Source organism: Bos grunniens, chromosome 12 (assembly GCF_055505025.1).
Source record: "Bos grunniens cultivar Pamir isolate PY7600 chromosome 12, Bosgru_T2T1.0, whole genome shotgun sequence".
NCBI lineage: Eukaryota > Metazoa > Chordata > Mammalia > Artiodactyla > Bovidae > Bos > Bos grunniens.
Genome location: NC_141176.1, coordinates 24,196,286 through 24,219,822, shown reverse-complemented (window position 1 = coordinate 24,219,822; position 23,537 = coordinate 24,196,286). Strand labels below are relative to the sequence as shown.

General features: G+C 40.1%; 1 protein-coding gene and 1 long non-coding RNA gene across 4 annotated transcripts in view; one reads left to right on the top strand and one right to left on the bottom strand.

The window, feature by feature from the left end:
• Nucleotides 1-11,718, bottom strand: part of TRPC4 (transient receptor potential cation channel subfamily C member 4) — a 211,515-nt gene extending 199,797 nt beyond the window's left edge. The window contains exon 1 of one of the 3 annotated variants that reach the window (XM_086329274.1): nt 11,390-11,718. The gene's annotated coding sequence lies outside the window, so the exon portion shown is untranslated. Of the gene's footprint in view, nt 1-10,124; nt 10,262-11,389 lie in introns of those variants that run through there. The other 2 variants (XM_086329278.1, XM_086329273.1) reach the window with 2 other exon arrangements.
• The window catches only part of LOC147361533 (uncharacterized), a 52,919-nt gene continuing 40,352 nt past the window's right edge, over nt 10,971-23,537 (top strand). Inside the window, exon 1 of the long non-coding RNA XR_015138042.1 lies at nt 10,971-11,110. This is a non-coding gene — a long non-coding RNA (uncharacterized LOC147361533). The remainder of the gene's footprint in view (nt 11,111-23,537) is intronic.

Sequence of the window (23,537 nt, the reverse complement as noted above, 5' to 3'; positions counted from 1 at the left end):
AAACAGATTTATAATTGTTCTTAAAAAAATCAAATCTATCCAACTCAGTCCATTCCTCTACCAAATGCATGTGTCTCTATGTATAAAATTTTATTTTTTAAAAGATCAATATACTGTCCTTCAAGTTTATTTCCACCATTGTCTGTGATAAGAAATAAAAAAAGACAACAATAGCTCATCAACAGATAAATATTTTGTATTGCTTGGTCTCATATGTGAAATAATAGGCAAACTCAAAGTGCTGCTATGAATTTTAGGAAAATAAACTGAAAGTATTTGCTGCATGCATTAAAATTAAAATGTCAAATTCTTTTTAAAATTAATGAGTAGTGATAATAAATCAGTAGTATATCTTAAGTATCTGCTATTTCACATAAGACACTTAAAATATTCACACAAACTTTTATAGTGAATCCATATAGCATTTATCCTTATAATTATGGTTAGCATTCATTTCAGTGTAAAGCAAAAAAATGGGCAGAAATCCCAGTTTCAACCACATAATGACTTTCCCATCATAATGGAGCAGAGTACAACTGACCATTTGTCTTAAGCCCAATAGTTTAATTGTGCCCCTTCTTGTATATCAAGAAAGAATGTAACAATATGAAATCCTCTTTCTTAAAATCCTTTGCTTAAGCCCTGCTTGATATGAAATTTTCTTAAATATATTAGAAAGAAACTTTTATCTCTAACTTACAGAAAAGAAACTAGAGTATTTTATCTGAAGCCATAATACATTAGAGGTTGCTATTAAATTTCACCATGAATACAGAACCTTACCACACTTTTATAAATGTCCAGGAAAATAAATGTTCATCATAGTTGCCATCTACCTATGGAAATAACCTGATCTGATAGAGGCAGCAGGGAATGTGGGTTCCTATATGGCCATTCCTCTGTCATTAACCTCCAATCTATGCGGGAGCCGCCCTACACACAGGACCAACTGGGCAATTGCAGATGTTCATCTGTAGGTATAGTGATGGATGGAGTGCAAACAGTAGATATGGAATGTTGCATTGGAGATGAACCAAAGGATACATGAAACCCTTTGAGCAGTCACTGTCTTTATTATACCTGTATATCCACTTCATTAAGATTAAAATCAAAATAAGTTCTGTCAGACTATGAAACACTCCTAAAAGCTACTGAATAGCAATATATTCTATGAGTAGAGACTACCTTTAATCATATTCAATATTTGACACACAATCCTTGTATATTTTTGAAGATCTTAACTTATTAGAGAGTATCTCAGCTTTCAAATAACTTTAAGTAAACTGAAATGAACCAGGGTTATATGGTTCAAATATATCTAGGCTATTCAACAATGGATCATTTCAAAAACATGGTGTGTTGACTTCTTCTCAATCAGGTTGTCTCCTGTCTCTATTTTTATTTTGTAGACATCAACGTTAAGAAAAAAATCAGAGGCTAAAATATTGCATTATAAAACAGACTTTATGCATTTTGTGCTTACAAAAACCATTAACTGTAAAAACAGGTGATTTTTAATATATATTTGTTCCCAATATTTCAATTATAGCAATGTAATAACTAGTAAGAGAATATTTAGGAAGATTAGAAAGTTCTGGTTTTAGTGGTTCCCTGTTCAGTACAACAAACAAAAAGCAGTTTTCATTCTTCAGGTTAAAATTGTTGATATTTTATATGTTGGGGAAAATTCTTTATCATAAGTACTATTATAATGAAATGTTTTTTCATTAAGGCTTCTTTTATTCATGAAAGGGCAAAATCATTTGCTGGTTCACTTTGTTCCAGTAACATGCTGGAGTGCTAAATGAAAATGCGCGGTTCAGTTCTCTAAGTAGCTTGCACATTACAAATCAGAATGTTAAGCTGTGAGGTTAAAATGAACCAGATAAGCAAGTAAGTCTTTTGCCTCTGCCAACATTTTCTTTTTATATAGCACATACAGGGAGACATATCTTTTTTTTAGATACAAAGCTATTCAATATCCTACGGAGCAATGATAACCCTAATATTTGAGTGTTCTTTAAAAATATTTGTTTCTCTTTAATTGTAGAGGCTCTCAGAGGCTTAGAGATAGGCACTCTGATTATTTCACATGATGATTCTCAGAAAATAAAAAATCCTGGTAAACAGTGGATAGCCCTAGGAATGAAGTTCCCAAAAAACTATTCCACAAAGAAGAATGTAGCTGACTGCAGTCACTTTTTTGTTCCCCAAATTTAAGGTCATGAGGTTTCGAGGTCTTCAATACATCCTCAGCTGTAGACATAAGGGCTTCCTAGAAAACACGAACAGGGCATATTGAGAACTCCTAGATGGTTCTAGAATGGGTCCATACAAGACTTTCTTGGGCCAAAGTGTTTTATGTCCCAAGGCAATGGGATAGGGGTGTGAGGATCCAAGTTAAGACACCCCTAGCTTTAAAATGGTCTTCTTCTCTTAAGTTTGCTTCATTGGTTCAAAGGGGAATTGGGCACCATGTGGGTATATCACCATAAATCCATCAAGACTTTGGAAAACAACGTATCTCCTTTGAATGGTTAACTCAGTAATATCTATATATAAAAGGAAAGCACCATCGTTAACTGTGTCAATAATGTTATGTAATTTGAACATAAATTTATAGTTGGAAACTCTAAGCGCTATTTTTATAGGAAACAATAATTTGAGACAAGGAAGAGAAGATGGATTTGGATTTCTTCCAATGTGACCCAATGTCATTGTTTTTAATTTCAATTGTAGACTGTTATCTTAGTTTGACTTGTGTTATTTTCTTGAGTTTTCCATTTCCATGAGAAGAGATCAGGTGACAATAAAACAGCAAAATGTCTACAAGATAACAGGGGACACTTGAACATGTTACTAAGAGGCTTAGGAGAATCTTTTTTTGAAATCGTAAACAAAAAAGGTGAGATGTACCTCTTTATTCTTAGCATTTAGTGGGGATGACTGTCATGCATTAAATAAGTCCTTCATCAAACATTCCATGTGTGTATATATATGTGTGTGTGTATATGTATACAATATGTATCTGCTATTCAAAAAAAAGCATTTGGTAAGATATGAGAGTATATCTTTAAAAAAAATCTTTTGAATTAGATGACCTTCCAAGTCATTCAGTACATGTCTAACCATTCCATAGGGACACTAATACACCAGCAAATAACTTCTATTGTCTTTTATGGGTTACTCTACCTTCTTTGCTAACAATTTTAATCTCACTATCTCTGGTAATTACTCTGCAAGCATTATCTTAAGAACCTGTCCCCAGGAGCAATCTCCCACTCTTTCTCATTCTGTACTACTTATATGGCATTATATACAGCTATATGTACAGGTTTACTTACTTATATATACATATACAATACATACAGATGGAGATATATATATATAATTTATGTTTAATTAATGAATTCAAAAGCAGGTTTTAAGTGTTGGTATATGTTTAAATGCATATATATATGTGTGTATATATATATATATATATATATATATATATATATATATTGTGTGTGTGTATCACTATACAATTAAATGAATTCAAAAATTGCTTCTCAAACTACGACCATCATAGAAGAGAATCCATTTAAAGTGTAGTCTTCAGTGTGATCTTTGGTGTATGCAGCCCTATCATGAAGGAGATTTTTATATAAAATGATACCCCTGTTTCACAAACAGTTGGGATGGTTATATATAAAACACGATGGACTCTCCACCCTTCACCCAATGTACATTATGCATCACTCCTGTCCTTCCATCCATCATTTTTGGGGTGATTCATACAGGTATGTGACCAGTTCCTTGAAAGAAGAGCATATTAAAATACAGAGGTTGAGCATAGCAGCTGACAACAATCACCCATGCATTCATTCATTCCATTCACCCATTCAAAAAGCATATGTTGAACACTAAGTATCTTAATTCTGTGAAAATAAAAATTGTGATGCATTGAGCTATGAACTATGGTCCCAGTATGCACAGGGTATTAGCTAACTCAATTGTGTAGCTTCTCCACCATCATTTGGAGGTAAAATATATTGAAAGTATAGTAGGGTACCTGAGACCTTCCCAGGCAGCTCAGTGGTAAAGAATCCACCTGCCAAGCAAGAGAGGCAGGTTCCATACCTGGGTTGAGAAGATCCCCTGGAGAAGGAAATGGCAACCTGCTCCAGTATTCTTGCCTGGGAAATCCCATGGACAGAGGAGCCTGGTGGGCTACAGTCCACGGGGTCACAAACAATCAGACACAAGTTGGTGACTAAACAACAACAAAGGGAAGAACACTGTTCATAAACTTTCATTTGTAACAAGGTTACCAGGCAGAATAAAAAGTTACTAACCGCCCTCCAAAAAATAAAGGCTCATGCCACCCACAACTGGACATCATAGGCTGTCAAGGCTTTGACATGAATTCTCAGCTTAATTTAACAATTGTAATCACACCAAAGAAGTCTCTGACTGCCTTGAGTTTAGTAAGTATTCCTGAGAAATATTCTTTCAACTCTAATCACACTTATGATGTAAAAGAACAGAAGCTCCCTCCTAAGAATTTGAGCACAGCACCACTTAAACTAAAACACATTAATAACTGACTATATAAATTCTGTGGAAATGAGCATTATAGAGTCACCAGTTGACTGGAAGTTATGTCCACTGAGTATCAGTGGGTTAATGTTTATAACATAGGAAGTAATACAGTAGTCACAATATCATATAAGTGCAAATTATTATTATAATGGCTTCATTAGATAAATAAATAAGCTCACAGTTTAGCAATGGAATTATAAAACTATGAAATAAGTATGCTTAATTGCAAAAGTGTAATATTTATGACAGTCTAAGTCACGTTAAAACTCACATGTTTTTGAGTATCCTCTGGGTTTCTTAAAGGAGCTTACTGCCTAGTGTAGGAGACAGACCTCTATCCATCTGTAAGGTAGACTATAACAAGGGTTTAGCTTGTATTTATACTTGAGACACCTGGAGACATGAAGGAAGCTTTCAAGGAGACAGTGATATTGAGCTAGGTTTAGTGCCTGGAGAACATTTTGACAGGAAGCAGTAAGAGAGAAGTTATTCTATAGAGAGGGAGCTGTGCCCGAAAATGCAAAGATGAAGATCTAATTCATGCGTCACTCATCTATTTATTCAATTATCCATTTACTAACATTCAAATAATATCTACTGAATAGGTATCACTTCAGTGCTAATTTTTGTCATATATGACATATATTCAAAAAATGTATTTCCTCAACTTCAATGTCAATGGGTTTTTGGATTTAAGCACATTGGTTTTAAATGCAGGTGTATGTTTTTTTTTAAAAAAATGGCAAATGTGTTAAAATGGTCCACCAGCTGAACCATGTCTTTTGGGATGCATGAAAGAGTGCTCCCTTCATTAAATACCAAGGGACATGCAAAATAATTAAGCAGTTAAAATTAAGAGAAAAACACTTCTCTAGAAATTTCATATAACACTGATAAGATGTAACGCAAACCTGTCTTAACATGACTGTGTTTTGTACAAACAAAGACGTTTTATCAACAGCCTACAGATGTTTTCAAGGTTTGAATGACAATTTTTATTTAGAAATTATAATCTCATAACTATTTAAAAGTCTATTATCTAGAATTTTATCCTTGAAAATAAGCTTTTTTTTTCTTTCCACACACATTACATATAGATTCAAGAGTAATAAAGGAAATAGTTTTGAGAGCAATTGGCTTGAGCTGAGCATCTCATCTCCTACTCTGCTTCAAAACGGGTAGAGCCTTAGTTAACACAGTGTTGTTTCAAATTCTAGAGTTATAATGAGGTCATTTATGTCCCAATGTTACAACATTTGAAAAGCTAAATAAATAAATGGCTATAAGAATCCAATGAACTCATGGATCTTATTAAAAGATTACTAATTTTAGTTTTGAAACCATAAGAATCAAGTAAAAGGAATATTGGCTTTAAAATCAAGGAGACATGGGTTCAAATTCTGACTCTACCACGAAGAAACTCTGTGATTTTTTTTTCTTTTTGGTAGTAATTTAGCCTTTTCAGATTCTTTAAAAGTTAGTAATAATACCTTAGTGTTAGGGTAGATGTGAAGATAAAAAAATTTAAGTTTCTAGCATAGTTCCTGGCATACCTTAAGTACTCATAAATATTGACTTACTCTCTTTTTCCCACTTTCCTTTTTTGGTAATAATTCTTATCCTCCTGTCTTAAGTAAATTTTACCATTGATAATATTTGTACAAGGAAATGACTTATGGTAACTTTTCAACATTTTTAGACCACAGCACACTAGAGGCAGAGTATAATGAATGTGTATCTGATTCATTACATTTCACTTGCCATTTCTCAAAAAGAATGGAGCATGCTAGATAAAGCTATTGAGGCCTACTTTTAAATTAATGTTTTACTTAACATTTTGAATTTTATGTGTAAAACTGGGCCCATGTGTCACCTGTTGCTTCTCAAGAAGCCATTACTCAATGACACGGCCGAGTTTCAAAGGAAACGTTTTTTCAAAGCATTGACTAATCTGCACTAATATTAATGGGTTATCACCTACAGTTTAGTTACAAGAAAAGATCAACTGCTGAAACTATTATCTCTCTTTCACAACCTGTTTAAGTGAAACAACTTTCAGAAGAATCATTGAGACTTAAGAATTTCACTCCATGTACTGAATAGTTTATGGAACCACATAGTTTCAAATTGATATATTTTTGATCTATGTGTCTTTAATTTTCAGTTCCACCAATGAAGAGCTTCTTCTTCTGAAAGTATTTTTTCATCATAGGTGTTATTTTGGTAGTACCAATGTTCTCAGAGAGCAGGTCTATATTTGCAGTGATTAAATAGATATAGCCATGATATCACATTCCTGATCAAAATATTCTCAAATCTCTTAAAATATTAAGGTCTCAATACAGCTTGGAGGATTAGAACTAGGAAACATAAGGAGAGGAAAGATATTAATAGTTCCAAAACAGCTTTTCATCACAACTACATAGAAGTAAATGTCCGGTTTAAGTTGGGTTGAACTCATCAGTTGTAATGTTTATTTGGTATGAATATGTGTTGTGGGGAGTGATGAAGCATAAATTAGGTGAAAAGACAAGGTTTTTGTTTTGAGCTGTCTCTTCAACATCATTTTTAATAAGAACCAAAATGCTTCTGGTGGGTTTTCCATAGATATTAACGAGGTGAGTAACACTAGTTTCAGTTCGGCCCAGACAATACAACTTGAAAAGAAAAGATTCACATTAGAATCTGATCTCATGAAATGTTCAGCCATCATGATTTTGGAAAAAAGAAAACTTAATAGTTTATACTTCCCTTCACCTAGCTTGTTTTTAGAAATCAAACAATCACATTTTCGTAAGAAAATATTCAGTCTACAGTTTTACTTTCCTGGCTGGTGTTTATCATTTCTTCTCCATCTTTATTTACAAAATCCTTTCTCTTTGAGCACTGATATTCACAATATTAACTACTGAACAAAAATGTACCTATTTTTATTTTTGTTTCCATGTATGAATTAATTAGAAAAGGTAGATCATGTAAGTTTTCAGTTGCTAAATATGTTAATGATCTGAATTGTCATAAATTATCCTGGCAATTAAACATGCAGGTGCAAAATCATGACAATATTTTCTGCAACATATTTATGAAAGTATTTTCAATTCAGAGGGGTTAATTGGCACATTCATAATGGTTATTTTTGTACTTCAATAGAAATTTATCACATTTATTATAAGCTTTACATTTAAAATATGTGTACTGAATAAGATATGCAAATTTCCTTTAACCGGAAAGAATAAAAGCAATGTCTGGTGTTTCCCACTTATATAAAATATGAATTAATAGAGGTTATCTTATATGAAGAAGGAAATGGCAACCCACTCCAGTAGTTTTGCCTGGGAAATCCCATGGACAGAGGAGCCTGGTGGGCTACAGTCCACAGGGTCTGCAAAGAATTGGGCCTGACTTAGTGACTAAACAACAACAAACTTAGGTGGAAAGTTATTTGAGCTCTTATACCTTCAATAACCGAAGTGGCCATAGAATTCATATAGAACTTTAGTTTTCTAATGTTTTTTCTTTGTAATCTGAACTTGACTTTTCAGGAATAACTGCCATAGAAACATAAATAATGTAAAATTACAAAACTTCAAAGCTTATAAGTAATGGAAGTTTACTACACTTCTTGTATCTGTGAGAGTGACCATGAAGCAGGTAAACTGAAACACAGTTTTCAAGAACCAAGCTTTGCAGAAAGAGAGTTAATACATTTGACAGGTTTTACTAAAGAGACACGTCATATCTCTTGCACTTAGTTCTGCTTTGATGAATGCCCATGTTCCTTTAAGTTCTCACCTCAATGGAAGAAATTCTCTAAATTTGCAATTATGAATCTTCTTGCTATGCCTTATTTAAGCTATCTAACCATATATTTATTCACCCAGTGAATATTAAGCACCTCTTATGCCTCAATTTCATTAACCTATTAGTATTTCTCTTCATATGTGACTTCCTTGGCATGAATCTATTGGCTCTTCAGTTCACAACATCAAGCTTAACAGAGTAACTGAGCTCTGATCAGAACTCTACTGAAAGCCTCTGCAGGTCAGTGGTCTCATTCAGGAAAGAGGAAAGTGCTTGCTTTCTTTCTACCTATACTAACCCTCCATTAATTCAAGATATTTGCATAAAATACTTTGATAAAGCCAAGGTAACTTCTATTGATGTGCTGATTTACATTAATTCACAGTCCTTAAAGTGCTTCTTTAGCAAGCACTTATCTAACTGAATTTTGATTCTAATATTTAAACTACTAGTTATCCCTTTATCTTACTGACTTTTTGCCTACCATACTTAAAAGGAGAGGTCTTGGTCTACTGTCTGGGTGACTAGAAGTGGGTATAGAAGTAGGTATTACCATCTAAGTTTAAATAGCCAATGATTCCAATACCCATGATTTCAATGTTTTAACATATCCACACGTTCTTACTCTCCCTAATTCAGAATTTTTCTTAAAAAAATAAAAACACAACAAACTCTAGCCAACCTTTTCACTTACAGACTTTGTAATATGTTTTGTGCAGCAATGACTGTAATAGGAAATCCAGAAATTATATGAGAACTGATTTTTTTTTTCAATTTTACAAGTCTGTTGTAAATTTCCTTTTAATAAAAGGAGTAAACCTTGTTTCTGCTTCCTCCCACTCTTTTGGCTTGGTGCTTACTCAGAGTAAGCCAACTTGCTGCATCTTACAGTTATGGATATTAACTGAGAAGGGCCCCCCTAAGCAAGCATGTGAACAGGGATACACCAGAGTGAACACAGCACAGTGAATACAGGCAAGTCCCGGAGCGCCCTGTCTCAGTCTCTCCCAGCCCTTCATCCCTTTCCAGGATTCTCTAGTTACCTCATCACAAAAGGCAGCCGACTTCTCAGCTAGAACAACAAGTTGTGCAGCGAATCTCAGTGATTCAGCCAAGTAGCAAACAGGGTCATTGGCTTAATTGGAATCTTAGTAGCCAAGCGAACTAGGAATCCCTTAGTCTGGATCCAGCGACACGGATCGAAGTGTTTCCGTGTTTTGATAGAAAATGAAAATGACGCAGAGTTTAATTGACAGGATATTGACCACCGTCCTTTCTTTATTACCCCAGGTTAGGTACCAGAGTCTAGAGCTCCCTTATATGCGCCCAGGGGCCACCAAGATCTCCCACCTTCCCCAAATGCGTAAAAGGCTAAAAACAGCTTTCCTCCCCAGCTCCACGGCGTGGCTTCTGCTGCTTTGTTTACCATATAAGTCACACCGGGGGTTCACTCTTTGCCCTCTCCCCTGCTTCAAAGCCGGGTGCGGTAAGATGCTGAGAAACATCCCCAAACTCTCGTTCAGCCCAGGTCAACCACAGAAAGCTTCACAGATCCGGTCCCCAGCTCTAAAGAGAAACCTTGCAGAGCCCGAGCCTCTGGATCTAGTAACCCCCAGGGATGTCCGCCTCCCAAGAGGGAGCAGGCTTCCCAGGCAGCTTGAGAAACTTAACCGAGATCCCAGAAACGAGGGAAGGTGCGGCTCCGGCCAGATGGAGCTCTGAGGCGACACCCTCTTTACCTGCAAAGTTGCGATCTTCTGGCTGAAGGGGGTTGGAGTCGAGGCCGGCGGCGCGAGTGCTTTGCCCGGTGCCAGCACGCCCGGCAAATTCCGACGGGATCTCCTTAGTCTTCGCCGAGTTTCCGAGCATTCCAAGGAAAACGCACGAAGCTGGAGCCCACGCAGCTGGCACCGAACTGGGCGGAGTGAGGATGCTCTGAGAGTGATGCCGCGCGAGGCGGGGGAGGGGAGGGCCTGGGGCGAGGGGGAGGTGAGCGCCAGGGGAGGAGAACCTCGCCCACCCCCGGCCCTTAAGGACCCCTCCGGGTAAAGTTAGCGTTCCCACGGCTGTCAGCCGACGAACCAAGAGGAAGGCACCCCTCCCTGCATCTCCGGTGGCGGCCTGACTCCGGGTCAGCGCAGCCCGGGTTCAGAGGGGACCACTCGGAAAGATGCGCGTCCCACGCGCCGCTCTGCGCGGCGGTGGAGGTGGACCGGCGCGAGGGCAGGACCCGGGGAAGAGCCTCCGCCGCCCCGGGGCCAGATGTTTGGGGTCAGCCCGTTGGGCAGGCGAGCTCACACAAGCCAACGGTGATCCAGTCCAGTCGGTGGCCAGTACCCCACCCTGTGACCGTGGAGGCGAGCCAGACACACCTCCAGGCTCCCGGCGGGCTCACCCCCCAGGCTGTCCGACTTCAGTTCGCGTCAGAACCCGGCCGGTGATCACCCTGCTCCCACCCAAGTAAACAAGCCCCGCGCGTCAGGTCCCCCGACTTGAAAAAGTAGTCCTCCACCCTCTTCACCCGGTAACTCGCAAAGCTTCTCCCTCTCCGGCTCCCGGGGGTCCCGGCACCCCCTCTCGCGTCCTCAAGGTGTCAGACTTCCCCTGCAAGAACAGGCGTCTGTGACTCGCTACTAGTGTCCACAATGGAGACAGTCGCAATGAATAAATGACGAGGCGGCGTTCCACCCACCCTCAGTCCAGCTCGCTCTTTCCAACGAAATCAGTAAGTTTCCAAATTTTAAACAACCCCCCCCTCCAAGTGCGCACCAGCCTAGGCGCGCGAGGTCCCGTTGCTCCAGGTGCGATGTATTGAGTGTGTGTGTGTGTGTGTGTGTGTGTGTGTGTGTGTGTGTGTGTGGTGGTGGCGGTCCCATCAGCGTACTGACGATTTCAGGATAAAAGTTATCTTTTGGCCATCACTGTGGTGTTCACACCTGAAAATCAGATTAAAGTGTTTAGAGAAAATGTCATATATATATGGGCAAAGTTGGCAATAACTTACTTGTTGGTCACTGCGGCGCGGTGATTCCCAGCTTGTCACTCCGGGAGGCTTGCTTGGTCACGACCCTGAGACTGGAGAGTCCAATCTGTAAAATAGAGAGTGGAATCCACGCGGAATCCTAGCTAGCGATTACTCGGCTTGAGACTCTTGGTTCTACTAGATTCTTTTTCATTTCCCCAAAGCCCTGGGGTGAGCCACTGGTCTCCAGTCGCATCTCAGCAGATGCTGCTCAGGCTGTGTGCTTGTGCAACAGGAGTGGCCACTCTTTCTCCCCGTCCCAGCCACGCGTGGTTACACCTTCTGGGAATCAGGGCTCTGACGACTGCGAGGAGGCGGACCATTTTCTTCCCAAGAAATATTCCCCCAAGGGAGTCAAGGGTAGGCGGCATGCTGGACCCACGCAGCCTCCAAAGCCCAAAATTAAGAGAATTTCCTTCTTGGCTGTCTTATTTTTTACTTATTTTTTAGTTCACAAGAGAGCTTTTTTTTTTCTTTTTGAGTATTTACATGAGTAAAGAGGAAATTGCTAAGGATCACCCACTGGGGTGATGTGCATACTGTTGTTCTTTTTTTAATCACTTTTCTTATTCCTAAATGTTTCTTTCTCTTTAGTTTACAGCTCTTCTTCTGGGTTTATCCTAAGCCCAGCCTTGACTTCTGTTGTAAATTTCTAAGTCGTCTCCTCCCCTAATGAATACCGAGTTGGCCAGAAGCAAAGGTGGTTCCTACAGTATCTCTCCAGAAAACAAGTGTGCAAACAACAGGGCGATTCTTTTCTTTCCTTGAATCTTTCTCATTTTACTTCTTTACCACAAAAGTACTTTAATATCTTTAAACACTTTGTAGAATGTTTTCATGTTAAACAGTGATAAAATATGCAGGAATACATGTATCTGTAGGCAAGGTAATGAACTGTAATATGTTGTAGCCACGCGTTCCGGGAGACAAACTCACTCAGAAGGACAATGCAGATAGTGGAGTGCAGTTTATTACACCGGTGGGCCCAAGGCAGAGTCTCCTCTTAGCCAAGGACCCCGACCAGCATTTGTGAAAATCTTTTATACCCCATGTGTACGTGTCTGAACCCACCACTCCAAATTCCTTGAAACTTACATACACCAAGGAAAATACAATCCCAATAACCCCATCATTCACTTCCTATGTGCTCATGTGCTTAAACAGTCAAACAATTAGCCAATAATCAATAAACCCGAGGTTACACCCTGATAGATACAGAAAAATGTATGGCCTGTCTGGAGGAAGGGGTGATTAGTGTATGTTTTCTCTTAGGCGATGAGTAACCTAGATACGATCTTCAAGGTTCCCCTGTCTGGAGGGGGTCTTATCCTTCTGTTGTTGTTTTCATAGGCACTAAACACAGAGTTCGGAGTCCATTGGAAAGGTGGCCAAGCATGATCAGCATGAACAGGCCTAAGATGGAGTCCAGGCCCTATGAATTCCTTCTTCATTCCCTCCTCTTGATGCTCTTAACTCATATTATGAGCATCATTCATAGGGATATATTGCACCCTGGCTCTCCGACCACCAATTTGGGAGAATGACATCAACCTTTGGGTTACAAAGTTCATAATACATTGTAAAATTCAGGGTCCACAAAGCAGAACTATCAAGGCAACTATAACAGTGGTAAATATAGTTTTCCACCAATCGCCCTTCACCCAAGATAGGACTGAAGTCCAGAAAGGAATGTTTTCATTTGACATTGCTTTTACCTGGTTTTTCATGTCATCTAAAGCAGTCGATACATTGCCAGATAAGTCAGGAATGTATACACAACATTCAACCTTAATTATAGCACAGGTCCCTCCTTGAGCAGCTGTGAGTATGTCCAAAGCCATTCTATTATGAATTACCGCTTTTCTCATTTGGATTTGTTCTTCATTTAAGGCTTGGATGGCTTTTGTTCTATCTAGGAGGGCCTATTTTGTGAAATTAGCCAAGGTCTCTACTTTAACCACGATATCTGTTGTCCCTATAGAGGATACGAATAAGGCAGCAATATACTCATATCATTGAAACATGGATCTTGTCCACCTAGCATGTATTAAGGTAGATTTACCGGGGCTGCCAGGGTAGATTTACAACAAGTAGGTTAGGCTTTTGTCACACTGGCCTTTATATCAAATGTAACCCCATGACCCGAATCTATTGACTGTAGGTCTTACACCAAGAGAGCAAGGAGAGGTTATGATTGACAAGAGAGAGGAAAGTCTCTTTTTGTCATCTCAGAAAAGAGCAGAGTGGTTTAAAATCTTCTTGGCAGAGTGGTGACACCCACCAAGGAAGTCCATCCATCACTGACAGAGGCATAGCCCCACATACCCAGCAGTTGGAAGTGTTGTGGAAGTCTGAGTAGGAATGTGCCCATGAGATGAAAACATTGTCCTGAGTTGAAACAGAAGTTAAATTCAAAATCACGTTGATGAGGCCAAGCAGCAGGAGTTGATTGTGCGGCTTCATCCTGAAGGGGCTCGTCCAGGATCTTCTTTTCCTTCTTCTTAAGGATGGTCTTAGTCTCTCGAGGGTCAGCGGGGTCCCTCTGTGCAGTCCACTCAGTCTTTTTTGGGTCTGCGTGGTATGTTCTCTTCACCCTCGTATGATGGATCCAAGGGACAATACCTGCAACTTTAACTGCAGTAGGGGTAGTTAGAATAACATAAGGGCCCTTTCACCAAGGGGCTAGCAAATCATGTTTCTAATCTTTGACCCATACTTGGTCACCAAGCGTAAACTCATGAATCTGTTCCCCAAGGGGGAATGGCACCCTTTCTTGTACAAACTTAGTTACCTGATTTATTACCTTACCCAGTTCCATCTGCTGTGAAATCCTATTCCCCCTTACCTGAGGCAAATTTGTTGACACCTGTTTTATTATGGGAGGGGGCCTCCCATACACAATTTCGTATGGAGAATAGCCTTGGGAATATGGGGTCATCCTGAGTCTGAGCAGATCCGTCGGAAGCAAGCCCACCCAGGAGCAGTCAGTCTCTTTGATCCACTTGGAGAGTCTCTTTAATGTCCAGTTGGTTCATTCCACCGTCTCAGAACTCTGGGCCTATATGCAGTGTGCAGTTTCCATTTGATGTTTTAAATTTTGCTGACTTGTTGTACTAAATTAGCTACAAAAGCTGGGTCATTGTCTGAACCAACACTGGTAGGAAGTCCAAATCTGGGAACTATTTCCCTAAGCAGGCACCGGGCTACTTCTGATGCTCTTTCAATCCAGGTAGGAAAAACTTCTACCTAGCCCGAGAACGTACATACCATGACCAGCAGGTAACGGTAGTGTCGGTGAGGTTTCATTTCAGTGAAGTCCACTCCCAGGTGTTCAAAGGGCAGCGTGCATTTCAGCTGAATACCCGGAGGTTTTTGTCTGAATACCCGAGAGGCAGCATTAACCTGTGAGCAGGCAGCATGGCCTAGGTGAGTCGCTTGGTGTGTTTGGCTTACCAGATTGTGTGCCAGCTCCTCTGGTACCAATAATTTGCCACTTGGCAATTCCCACCATCCCTTTTCAGTCTTGATGGCCCCTTCCGCTTTGGCTAACCTGACAGCCGTTGTACTTGTTTTATCAGGCTAGTGCCATCAGTATATAGGACCCAACTAGACTCTGGAACCTTGTGTCCTTCTTTAAGACAAACCCCAGATACCTTACCTCCTTCTTGCAGATCTGTGCCTTCTTTGACACCCGGTAACCTGCTTCCATCAGCAGCTGGAGCAGTGCTTTTGTCCCTTTCCAGGATTTTTCCTTGGGTTCGGCAGCCAGAAGCAGGTCATCCCCATATTGTAGGAGCCCATGCACCAACTGTTGTAGCCACACATTCCAGGAAACAAACTCACTCAGAAGGGCGATGCAGATAGTGGAGTGCAGTTTATTACACCGGCGGGCCCAAGGCAGAGTCTCCTCTTAGCCAAGGACCCCGGCCAGCATTTGTGAAAATCTTTTATACCCCATGTGTACGTGTCTGAACCCACCACTCCAAATTCCTTGCTGCTAAGTCGCTTCAGTCGTGTCCGACTCTGTGCGACCCCACAGATGGCAGCCCACCAGGCTTCGCCGTCCCTGGGATTCTCCAGGCAAGAACATTGGAGTGGGTTGCCATTTCCTTCTCCAATGCATGAAAGTGGAAAGTTAAAGTGAAGTTGCTCAGTCGTGTCCGACTCTTCACGACCCCATGGACTGCAGCCTACCAGGCTCCTCCGTCCATGGGATTTTCCAGGCAAGAGTACTGGAGTGGGGTGCCATTGCCTCCTTGAGACTTACATAAACCAAGGGAAATACAGTCCCAATAACCCCATCATTCACGTCCTATGTGCTCATGTGCTTAAACAGTCAAACAATTAGCCAATAATCAATAAACCCGAGGTTACACCCTGATAGATACAGAAAAATGTATGGCCTGTCTGGAGGAAGGGGTGATTAGTGTATGTTTTCTCTTAGGCGATGAGTAACCTAGATACGATCTTCAAGGTTCCCCTGTCTGGAGGGGGTCTTATCCTTCTGTTATTGTTTTCACAGGCACTAAACACAGAGTTCAGAGTCCATTGGAAATGTGGCTGAGCATGATCAGCATGAACAGGCCTAAGATGGAGTCCAGGCCCTATGAATTCCTTCTTCAAATAATACATACAAGTCTACTTTCTGTCTAACAAGGGAAGGGAGGACAATACATATGAAAATCTATTTTATATATAATAGATTATGAAATCTATTTTTTATGAAATAATTTATATCCCCATGGTTGTTGTTTGTTGTTGTTTAGTTACTAAGATGTGTCCCACTCTTTTGTGACCCCATGGACTGTACCCCACCAAGTTTCTTTGTCCGTGGGATTTCCCATGCAAGAATACTAGAATGGGTTGTCATTTCCTTCTCCAAGGGATCTTCTGGACCCAGGGATGGAACCTATGTCTCCTGCATTGGCAGGCAGATTCTTTACCCTAGAGCCACCTGGGAAGCCTATATCCCTATTAATCATCAGTAATTAAAATGTTTCAATACCTAAGAAGCAAAAGTGAAGCTAATATTCATGAGGTAATGTTTTATTTCAGCCTTTAATAAAAAAAACTCTACATATTTTGTTTGTATGTGTCTTTTAAAGTAAAGTGTAATCAGTCAGTCAGGCAGTTCAGTTGCTTAGTCATGTCCAACTCTTTGCGACCCCATGGACTGCAGCATGCCAGGCCTACCTGTCCCTCACCAACTCCTGGAGTTTACTCAAACTCATGTCCATTGAGCTGATGATGCCATCCAACCATCTCATCCTCTGTCATCCCCTTTTCCTCCCACCTTCAGTCTTGCCCAGCATCAGGGTCTTTTAAATGAGTCAGTTCTTCCATTAAGGTGGCCACAGTATTGGAGTTTCAGCTTCAGCATCAGTCCTTCCAATGAATATTCAGGACTGATTTCCCTTAGGATGGACTGGTTGGATTTCCTTGCAGTCCAAGGGACTCTCAAGAGTCTTCTCCAACACCACAGTTCAAAAGCATCAATTCTTCGGTGCTCAGCTTTCTTCACAGTCCAACTCTCACATCCATACATGACCACAGGAAAAACCATAGCTTTCACTAGGTGCACCTTTGTTGGCAAAGTAATGTCTCTGCTTTTGAATATGTATCTAGGTTGGTCATAACTTTTTTCCAAGGAGCGTCTTTTAATTTCATGGCTGCAGTCACCATCTGCAGTGATTTTGGAGCCTAAAAAAATAAAGTCTCTCACCGTTTCCACTGTTTCCCCATCTATTTCCCATGCAGTGATGGGACCAGATGCCATGATCTTATTTTTCTGAATGTTGAGTTTTAAGCCAACTTTTTCACTCTCCTCTTTCACTTTCATCAAGAGGCTCTTTAGTTCTTCTTTGCTTTCTGCCATAATGGTGGTGTCATCTGCATATCTGAGGTTATCGATATTTCTCCCAGCAATCTTGATTCCAGCTTGTGCTTCATCCAGTCCAGGATTTCTCACGATGTACTCTGTATACAAGTTAAATAAGCAGGGTGACAGTATACTCTTTTCCCAGTTTGGAACCAGACTGTTGTTCCATGTCCACTTCTAACTGTTGCTTCCTGACCTGCATACAGAGTTCTCAAGAGGCAGGTCAGGTGGTCTGATATTCCCATCTCTTTCAGAATTTTCGGGTTGTTGTTATCCACACAGTCAAAGGTTTTGGCATAGTCAATGAAGCAGAAGTAGATGTTTTTCTGGAACTCTCTTGCTTTTTCCATGATCCAGTAGATTGTTGGCAGTTTGATCTCTGGTTCCGCTGCCTTTTCTAAATCCAGCTTGAACATCTGCAAGTTCGTGGTTCACGTACTGTTGAAGCCTGGCTTGGAGAATTTTGAGCATTACTTTACTAGCATGTGAGATGAGTGCAATTGTGTGGTAGTTTGAGCATTCTTTAGCATTGCCTTTCTTTGGGATTGGAATGAAGACAGACCTTTTCCAGTCCTGTGGCCACTGCTGAGTTTTCCAAATTTGCTGGCACCTTGAGTGCAGCACTTTCACAGCATCATCTTTCAGGATTTGGAATAGCTCAACTGGAATTCCATCACCTCCACTAGCTTTGTTTGTAGTGATGCTTCCTAAGGCCCACTTGACTTCACATTCCAGGATGTCTGACTCTAGGTAAGTGATCATACCATCATGATTATCTGGGTCGTGAAGATCTTTTTTGTATAGTACTTCTGGAACTCCACATACTAAAATGAGTACATACCTTTGTAATACATTTAAAAATATGTGCCAAAGAAAGGGGATCTGTGATGACACATACCCATTGGTTAAAGATTAAGAACTTGACTGCCATTTTAGCCTCTGTACCAAATTATATGCCTGCTTCTGCCTGTCCCTGGCTTCCCAGGTGGCCCTAGTGGTAAAGAAGCCTCCTGCCAATGCAAGAGACATAAGAGACATGGCTTTGAATCCTGGATTGGGAAGATCCCCTGGAGGAAGTCATGGGGACCCACTTGTATTCTCTGTAAAATTCCATGGACAGAGAGAGGAGCCTGGCTGGCTACAGTCCATAGGGTGGCAAAGTTGGACACAACTGAAGCGATTTAGCACACACGCCTGTCTCAGGATATATTCTTTAAAACAAATGGCATCCCTGTAATGATGCTAGTGAGAGACATTTTGTCTATCTCCCTCATTTGTCAATCTTTTCATAAAAAATGTGCTCATGTATCTACAATAAATACAAAACAGAAAAGAACAGCTAGGACACCCATCTGAGTAGGCTGTATTTCCCAGGGAAGAAGAATGTTCTATTGATCCTGGAGCCTCATTTGAAACACTTTCATGTGCTTATTGATTGCTAACCTCACACCACCTGCTAAAATGATTACAAATTACATGAAAGTTATTTGAAATCTATTTAAACAATACAGTGAACTGCATATACTACAGTTATTAGCAATTGAAGGACAATTTGCTTTTGTTTAAATTTTAACATACAAATATGACATCATTCCACAAACCTGCCTTCCACTTACAATGCAATTCATTGAAGTCACAGAAATTTACAATAAATTGCTACAGGGTTACCTTAAATTTCTTTTTAGTATCTCGATCAGAAAAACAAGAAAGTCCTCCATTTGAAATTGTGCGCTCAGTTGCTCAGTTGTGTCTGACTCTTTGCGACCCCATGGGCTGTAGCGTGCCAGGCTCCTCTGTCCATGTGATTCTTCAGGTAAGAATACTGGAGCAGGTTGCCATTTCCTACTCTAGGGGCTCTTCCTGATCCAAGGATGGAACCCGTATCTCCTGCTTCTCTTGTACCTCCTGCACTGGTAGGTGGATTCTTTCCTACAGTGCCACCTGGGAAGCAGCAAAAGATAAGTGAGTAACCCTGGAAATGATAGCAGTGAAACAATTCTCTACAACGCCAATTTGTTCATAGCTAAACTGCATCCTTTATCTACCTTTGAAAAATGTTTTCTGTTTCCAAGTCTTCTTCAAAAATATTCATTTTAATGGATTACTATATATTTGCATAAAATACTTAAGTGGTTCTCAAGTCATGGAATTGTGGTTTGTTTTTACAGTATTATTCCTATTGTAAGATTTTGCTGAAAGCCTTTGTACACCCACTTTTCTCTGTACATCCAATTACATCCTCAGAATAGACTTTCAGAAATAGAACCATTGCATCAAAATGAAGGCATATCTTACAGTCAATGTTATGTGTTACATGTGATTTATTGAGCCCTCATCAACACGGGGTATATGTAAACTTTTTTCCCCTCTTTTTTTCTACAATTTTTTCTGACCTCCTGTTTTTTAAAAATGACACCTCAATGTAATGAGTTGTATTATTAGACAATGTGACTGTCTGTGTATTATTATGCTTTTCTATTTGTTTTCTTTTATGGTGAGTTAGTATAACTCTTTAATACTTGGGTTTTAAGGGTTTTTGCCCATTTGACTTGGGATAGATTTTTGTTGTTGTTGTTCAGTCACTCAGTCATGTCTGACTCTTTGCAACCCCATGGACTGCAGCACACCTGGCTTCCCTGTCCTTCACTATCTCCCTGAGTTTGCTTAAATTCATGCTCATTGAATCTGCGATGCCATGTAGCCATCTCATCCTCTGTCATCCCCTTCTCCTCCTGCCCTCAATCTTTCCCACCATTAGAGTCTTCTCCGAAGAGCTGGCTCTTCACATCAGGTGGCCAAAGTTTTGGAGCTTCAGCTTCAGCATCAGTCCTTCCAGAGAATATTCAGGGTCAATTTCCTTTAGGATTGACTGGTGTGATCTCCTTGATGTCCAAAGTTTACCATACATATAGTAGATATTTCTCATTTTTACTTACTGTTGACATTTTGGATAATGTTTTAAAATGGAGACTGTTGAAACAAACTAGGAAATAGGGTATGGACCAACTTAGTTAGATCTTTTTGAATTTTCCAAAATGCTTGTGCGCCAGATATAAGAAGAGTTAAGCATGGCTATAGGGGCTTTCCAAGTGGTGCTACTGGTAAAGAAACCACCTGCCAATGGAGGAAACATAAGAGACTAGGATTTTATCCCTGGGTCAGGAAGATCTCCTGGAGGAGGGCATAGCAATCCACCTCAGTATTCTTGCCTGGAGAATCCCATGGACAGAGGTTCCTGACAGACTACAGTCCATAGGGTCACAAAGAGTCGGACACAACTGAAGCAACTTAGCACACACACAAGGATTTGTTCAGTTGCTCAGTCGTGTCCAACTCTTTGAGATCCCATGGACTGCAGCATGCCAGACTTCCCTATTCTTTATCTCCCGGAGCTTGCTCAAACTCATGTCCATTGACTCGGTGATGCCATCCAACAATCTCATTCTCTGTCATCCCCTTCTCCTCCTGCCTTTAATCTTTCCCAGCATCAGCATCTTCTCTAAGGAGTCAGCTCTTCACATCAGGTGGCCAAAGTATTGGAGATTCAGCGTCAGCATCAGTCCTTCCAATGAATATTCAGGATTGATTTCCTTTAGGATTGACTGGTTTGATCTCCTTGCTGTCCAAGGGACTCTCGAGTCTTCTCTAACACCACAGTTCAAAAGCATCGATTCTCTGATGCTCTGCCTTCCTTATGGTCCAACTCTCACATCCATACATGACTACTGGAGAAAGCATAGCTTTGACTATAGTGATCTTTGTTGGCAAAGTGATGTCTCTGCTTTTTAATATGCTGTCTAGGTTTGTCATAGCTTTTTTTCCAAGGAGCAAGCGTCTTTTAATTTCATGGCTACAGTCACCATCTGCAGTGATTCTGGAGCCCAAGAAAATAATGTCTCTCACAGTTTCCATTGTTTCCCCATCTATTTGCCATGAAGTGACTAGATGCCATGATCTTTGTTTTTTGAATGTTGAATTTTAAGCCAGCTTTTTCACTCTCTTCTATCACCTTCATCAAGAGGCTCTTTATTTCTTCTTCACTTTCTGCCATAAGAGTGGTGTCATCTGGATATCTGAGGTTATTGATATTTCTCCTGACAATCTTGTGACACTCATCCACTATATTCTCAGTCTTCTGGCTCTCTGAATAAATTCTCTCATTATTCCTTGCCCCAACATATCATCTCTTGATTTATTGGCCTGTTGAGCTTCTAGCAGTATGAGCTTAGACTCAGTAACACTCTCTTCCACAAATTCCAGCTTTGTTATATTCTGGAGGTTGCAGTCTTTTCCTAGATCTAGAATGGAAGTATGTACCATCAGGGGACCTGAGAGAGATATTTTTGATTGCCTCAAGAAACAGAATGAATAGCCTTGCAGAAGCCCATTTGCCTATTGTATATTAATGTCTAATAATGTATGTAATGCAGTTATGACTTACCTAGATAGCATATTCAAAAGCAGAGACATTAGTTTACCAACAAAGGTCCGTCTAGTCAAGGCTATGGTTTTTCCAGTAGTCATGTATGGATGTGAGAGTTGGACTATGAAGAAAGCTGAGTGCTGAAGAATTGATGTTTTTGAACTGTGGTGTTGGAGAAGACTCTTGAGAGTCCCTTGGACTGCAAGGAGATCCAACCAGTCCATTCTGAAGGAGATCAGTCCTGGGTGTTCTTTGGAAGGAATGATGCTAAAGCTGAAACTCCAGTACTTTGGCCACCTCATGCGAAGAGTTGACTCATTGGAAAAGACTCTGATGCTGGGAGGGATTGGGGGCAGGAGGAGAAAGGGATGACAGAGGATGAGATGGCTGGATGGCATCACTGACTCAATGGACGTGAATTTGAGTGAACTCCGGGAGTTGGTGATGGACAGGGAGGCCTGGCGTGCTGTGATTCATGGGGTCGTAAAGAGTCGGACTTGACAGAGTGACTGAACTGAACTAATGCATATTAATTTTGAAAAAGGGAGGAAATAGTGAGACTTGGCTAAATCCTGATTTCAGGAGGATAGCTTTGCACAATATCTAATGCAAAGTACTGGTGCAATATCAATTTTGTTGTACAATTCATGTTCTGTTCTCTTACTTTGAAATTTAGTGGAAGTCCTTCTACATTCTGGTGACAGAGCATCAGTTAGTCCTATATAAGATCAAGATTGTTATGAAATCTCTTCTCTGAGAGATGAGTTTGGGGAAAGTTAAGAGAAGTTGTAAAAGGGATGCTAGCTAGATGTTATTTTAAGCCAGAACATTTTACCCCATCTTTAAAATCAGAGCATTCTTGAAAAAGGAAAAAAATTCTGTTACTGCTTAAAGACGGTTCTCTTTAGCAATTGTGTCTTGATTTATCTGTGTCTTTACAGTTTTTATAAGGATTATAAGTTTCTGAGAAAATAAGTGAATGTTAAATGGAATGGATCTTGTCAAATAAAAATAATACATCAGGAAATAATATTCAGGTTATGGGTTATGCATAACTCATAGCTGGAACCCAGTTACTGTTGAATGACCAGCCTTTAGTTGCTAGATAACTGATTAAGAATACCTCAACTGATCAAATGATTTTTGAAAGTAGGTGAAATGGGCAATTAATACAGGGGAGGAGAATACATATTCTATAGCCAGATTGCCTAGATTTGAGTTCAAGCTCTGCCACTTACTGTTTGTATGACTTTGGGCATACCACCTAGCCTCTTGGCCTCAGTTTTTCAATTTCTAAAGTGGTAAATATAAAAGTACCTCTTCTGTAGAGAGGTAGAGATTTGTAGAGAAATATGTGTAAATAATGTAAAATAATGAATGTAAACTATTTACAGTACCTGCCATTGTAAGTGTGACATGTTGCTTTATTTTTTTACTTTACACAGAAGTATGTTTTTTTTCTGACTTCTCAGAGAGGGCGAAGCTATTTCCTACAGTGCTAATAAAAATGTGGTGTATTCAAGAAAGTTAAGGCTTATTTTGATGGAATTCTTGCAGTGTATCAGGGCAGAACAAAGTCACGTAGAGGTTTGCAACTTATCAGTGAATTTAAGTAGAGGAAAGAACAAATTCAAAGACCTCAAAGCTGTAAGAGGAATGCAGTGCAGGATTGTCCTTCCAATGTTGCTGGAAACACTGGCTCCTGCTGTGTAGGAAGCAGGACCAAATCAGGGGCAATTATGTCAAAGAATAAATTCTGAGCTCTTAACTCAAAAAATAGTTTTGAGGTTTCAACCCACAGATATACATTTGTCCTCAAAAGTAAGAAA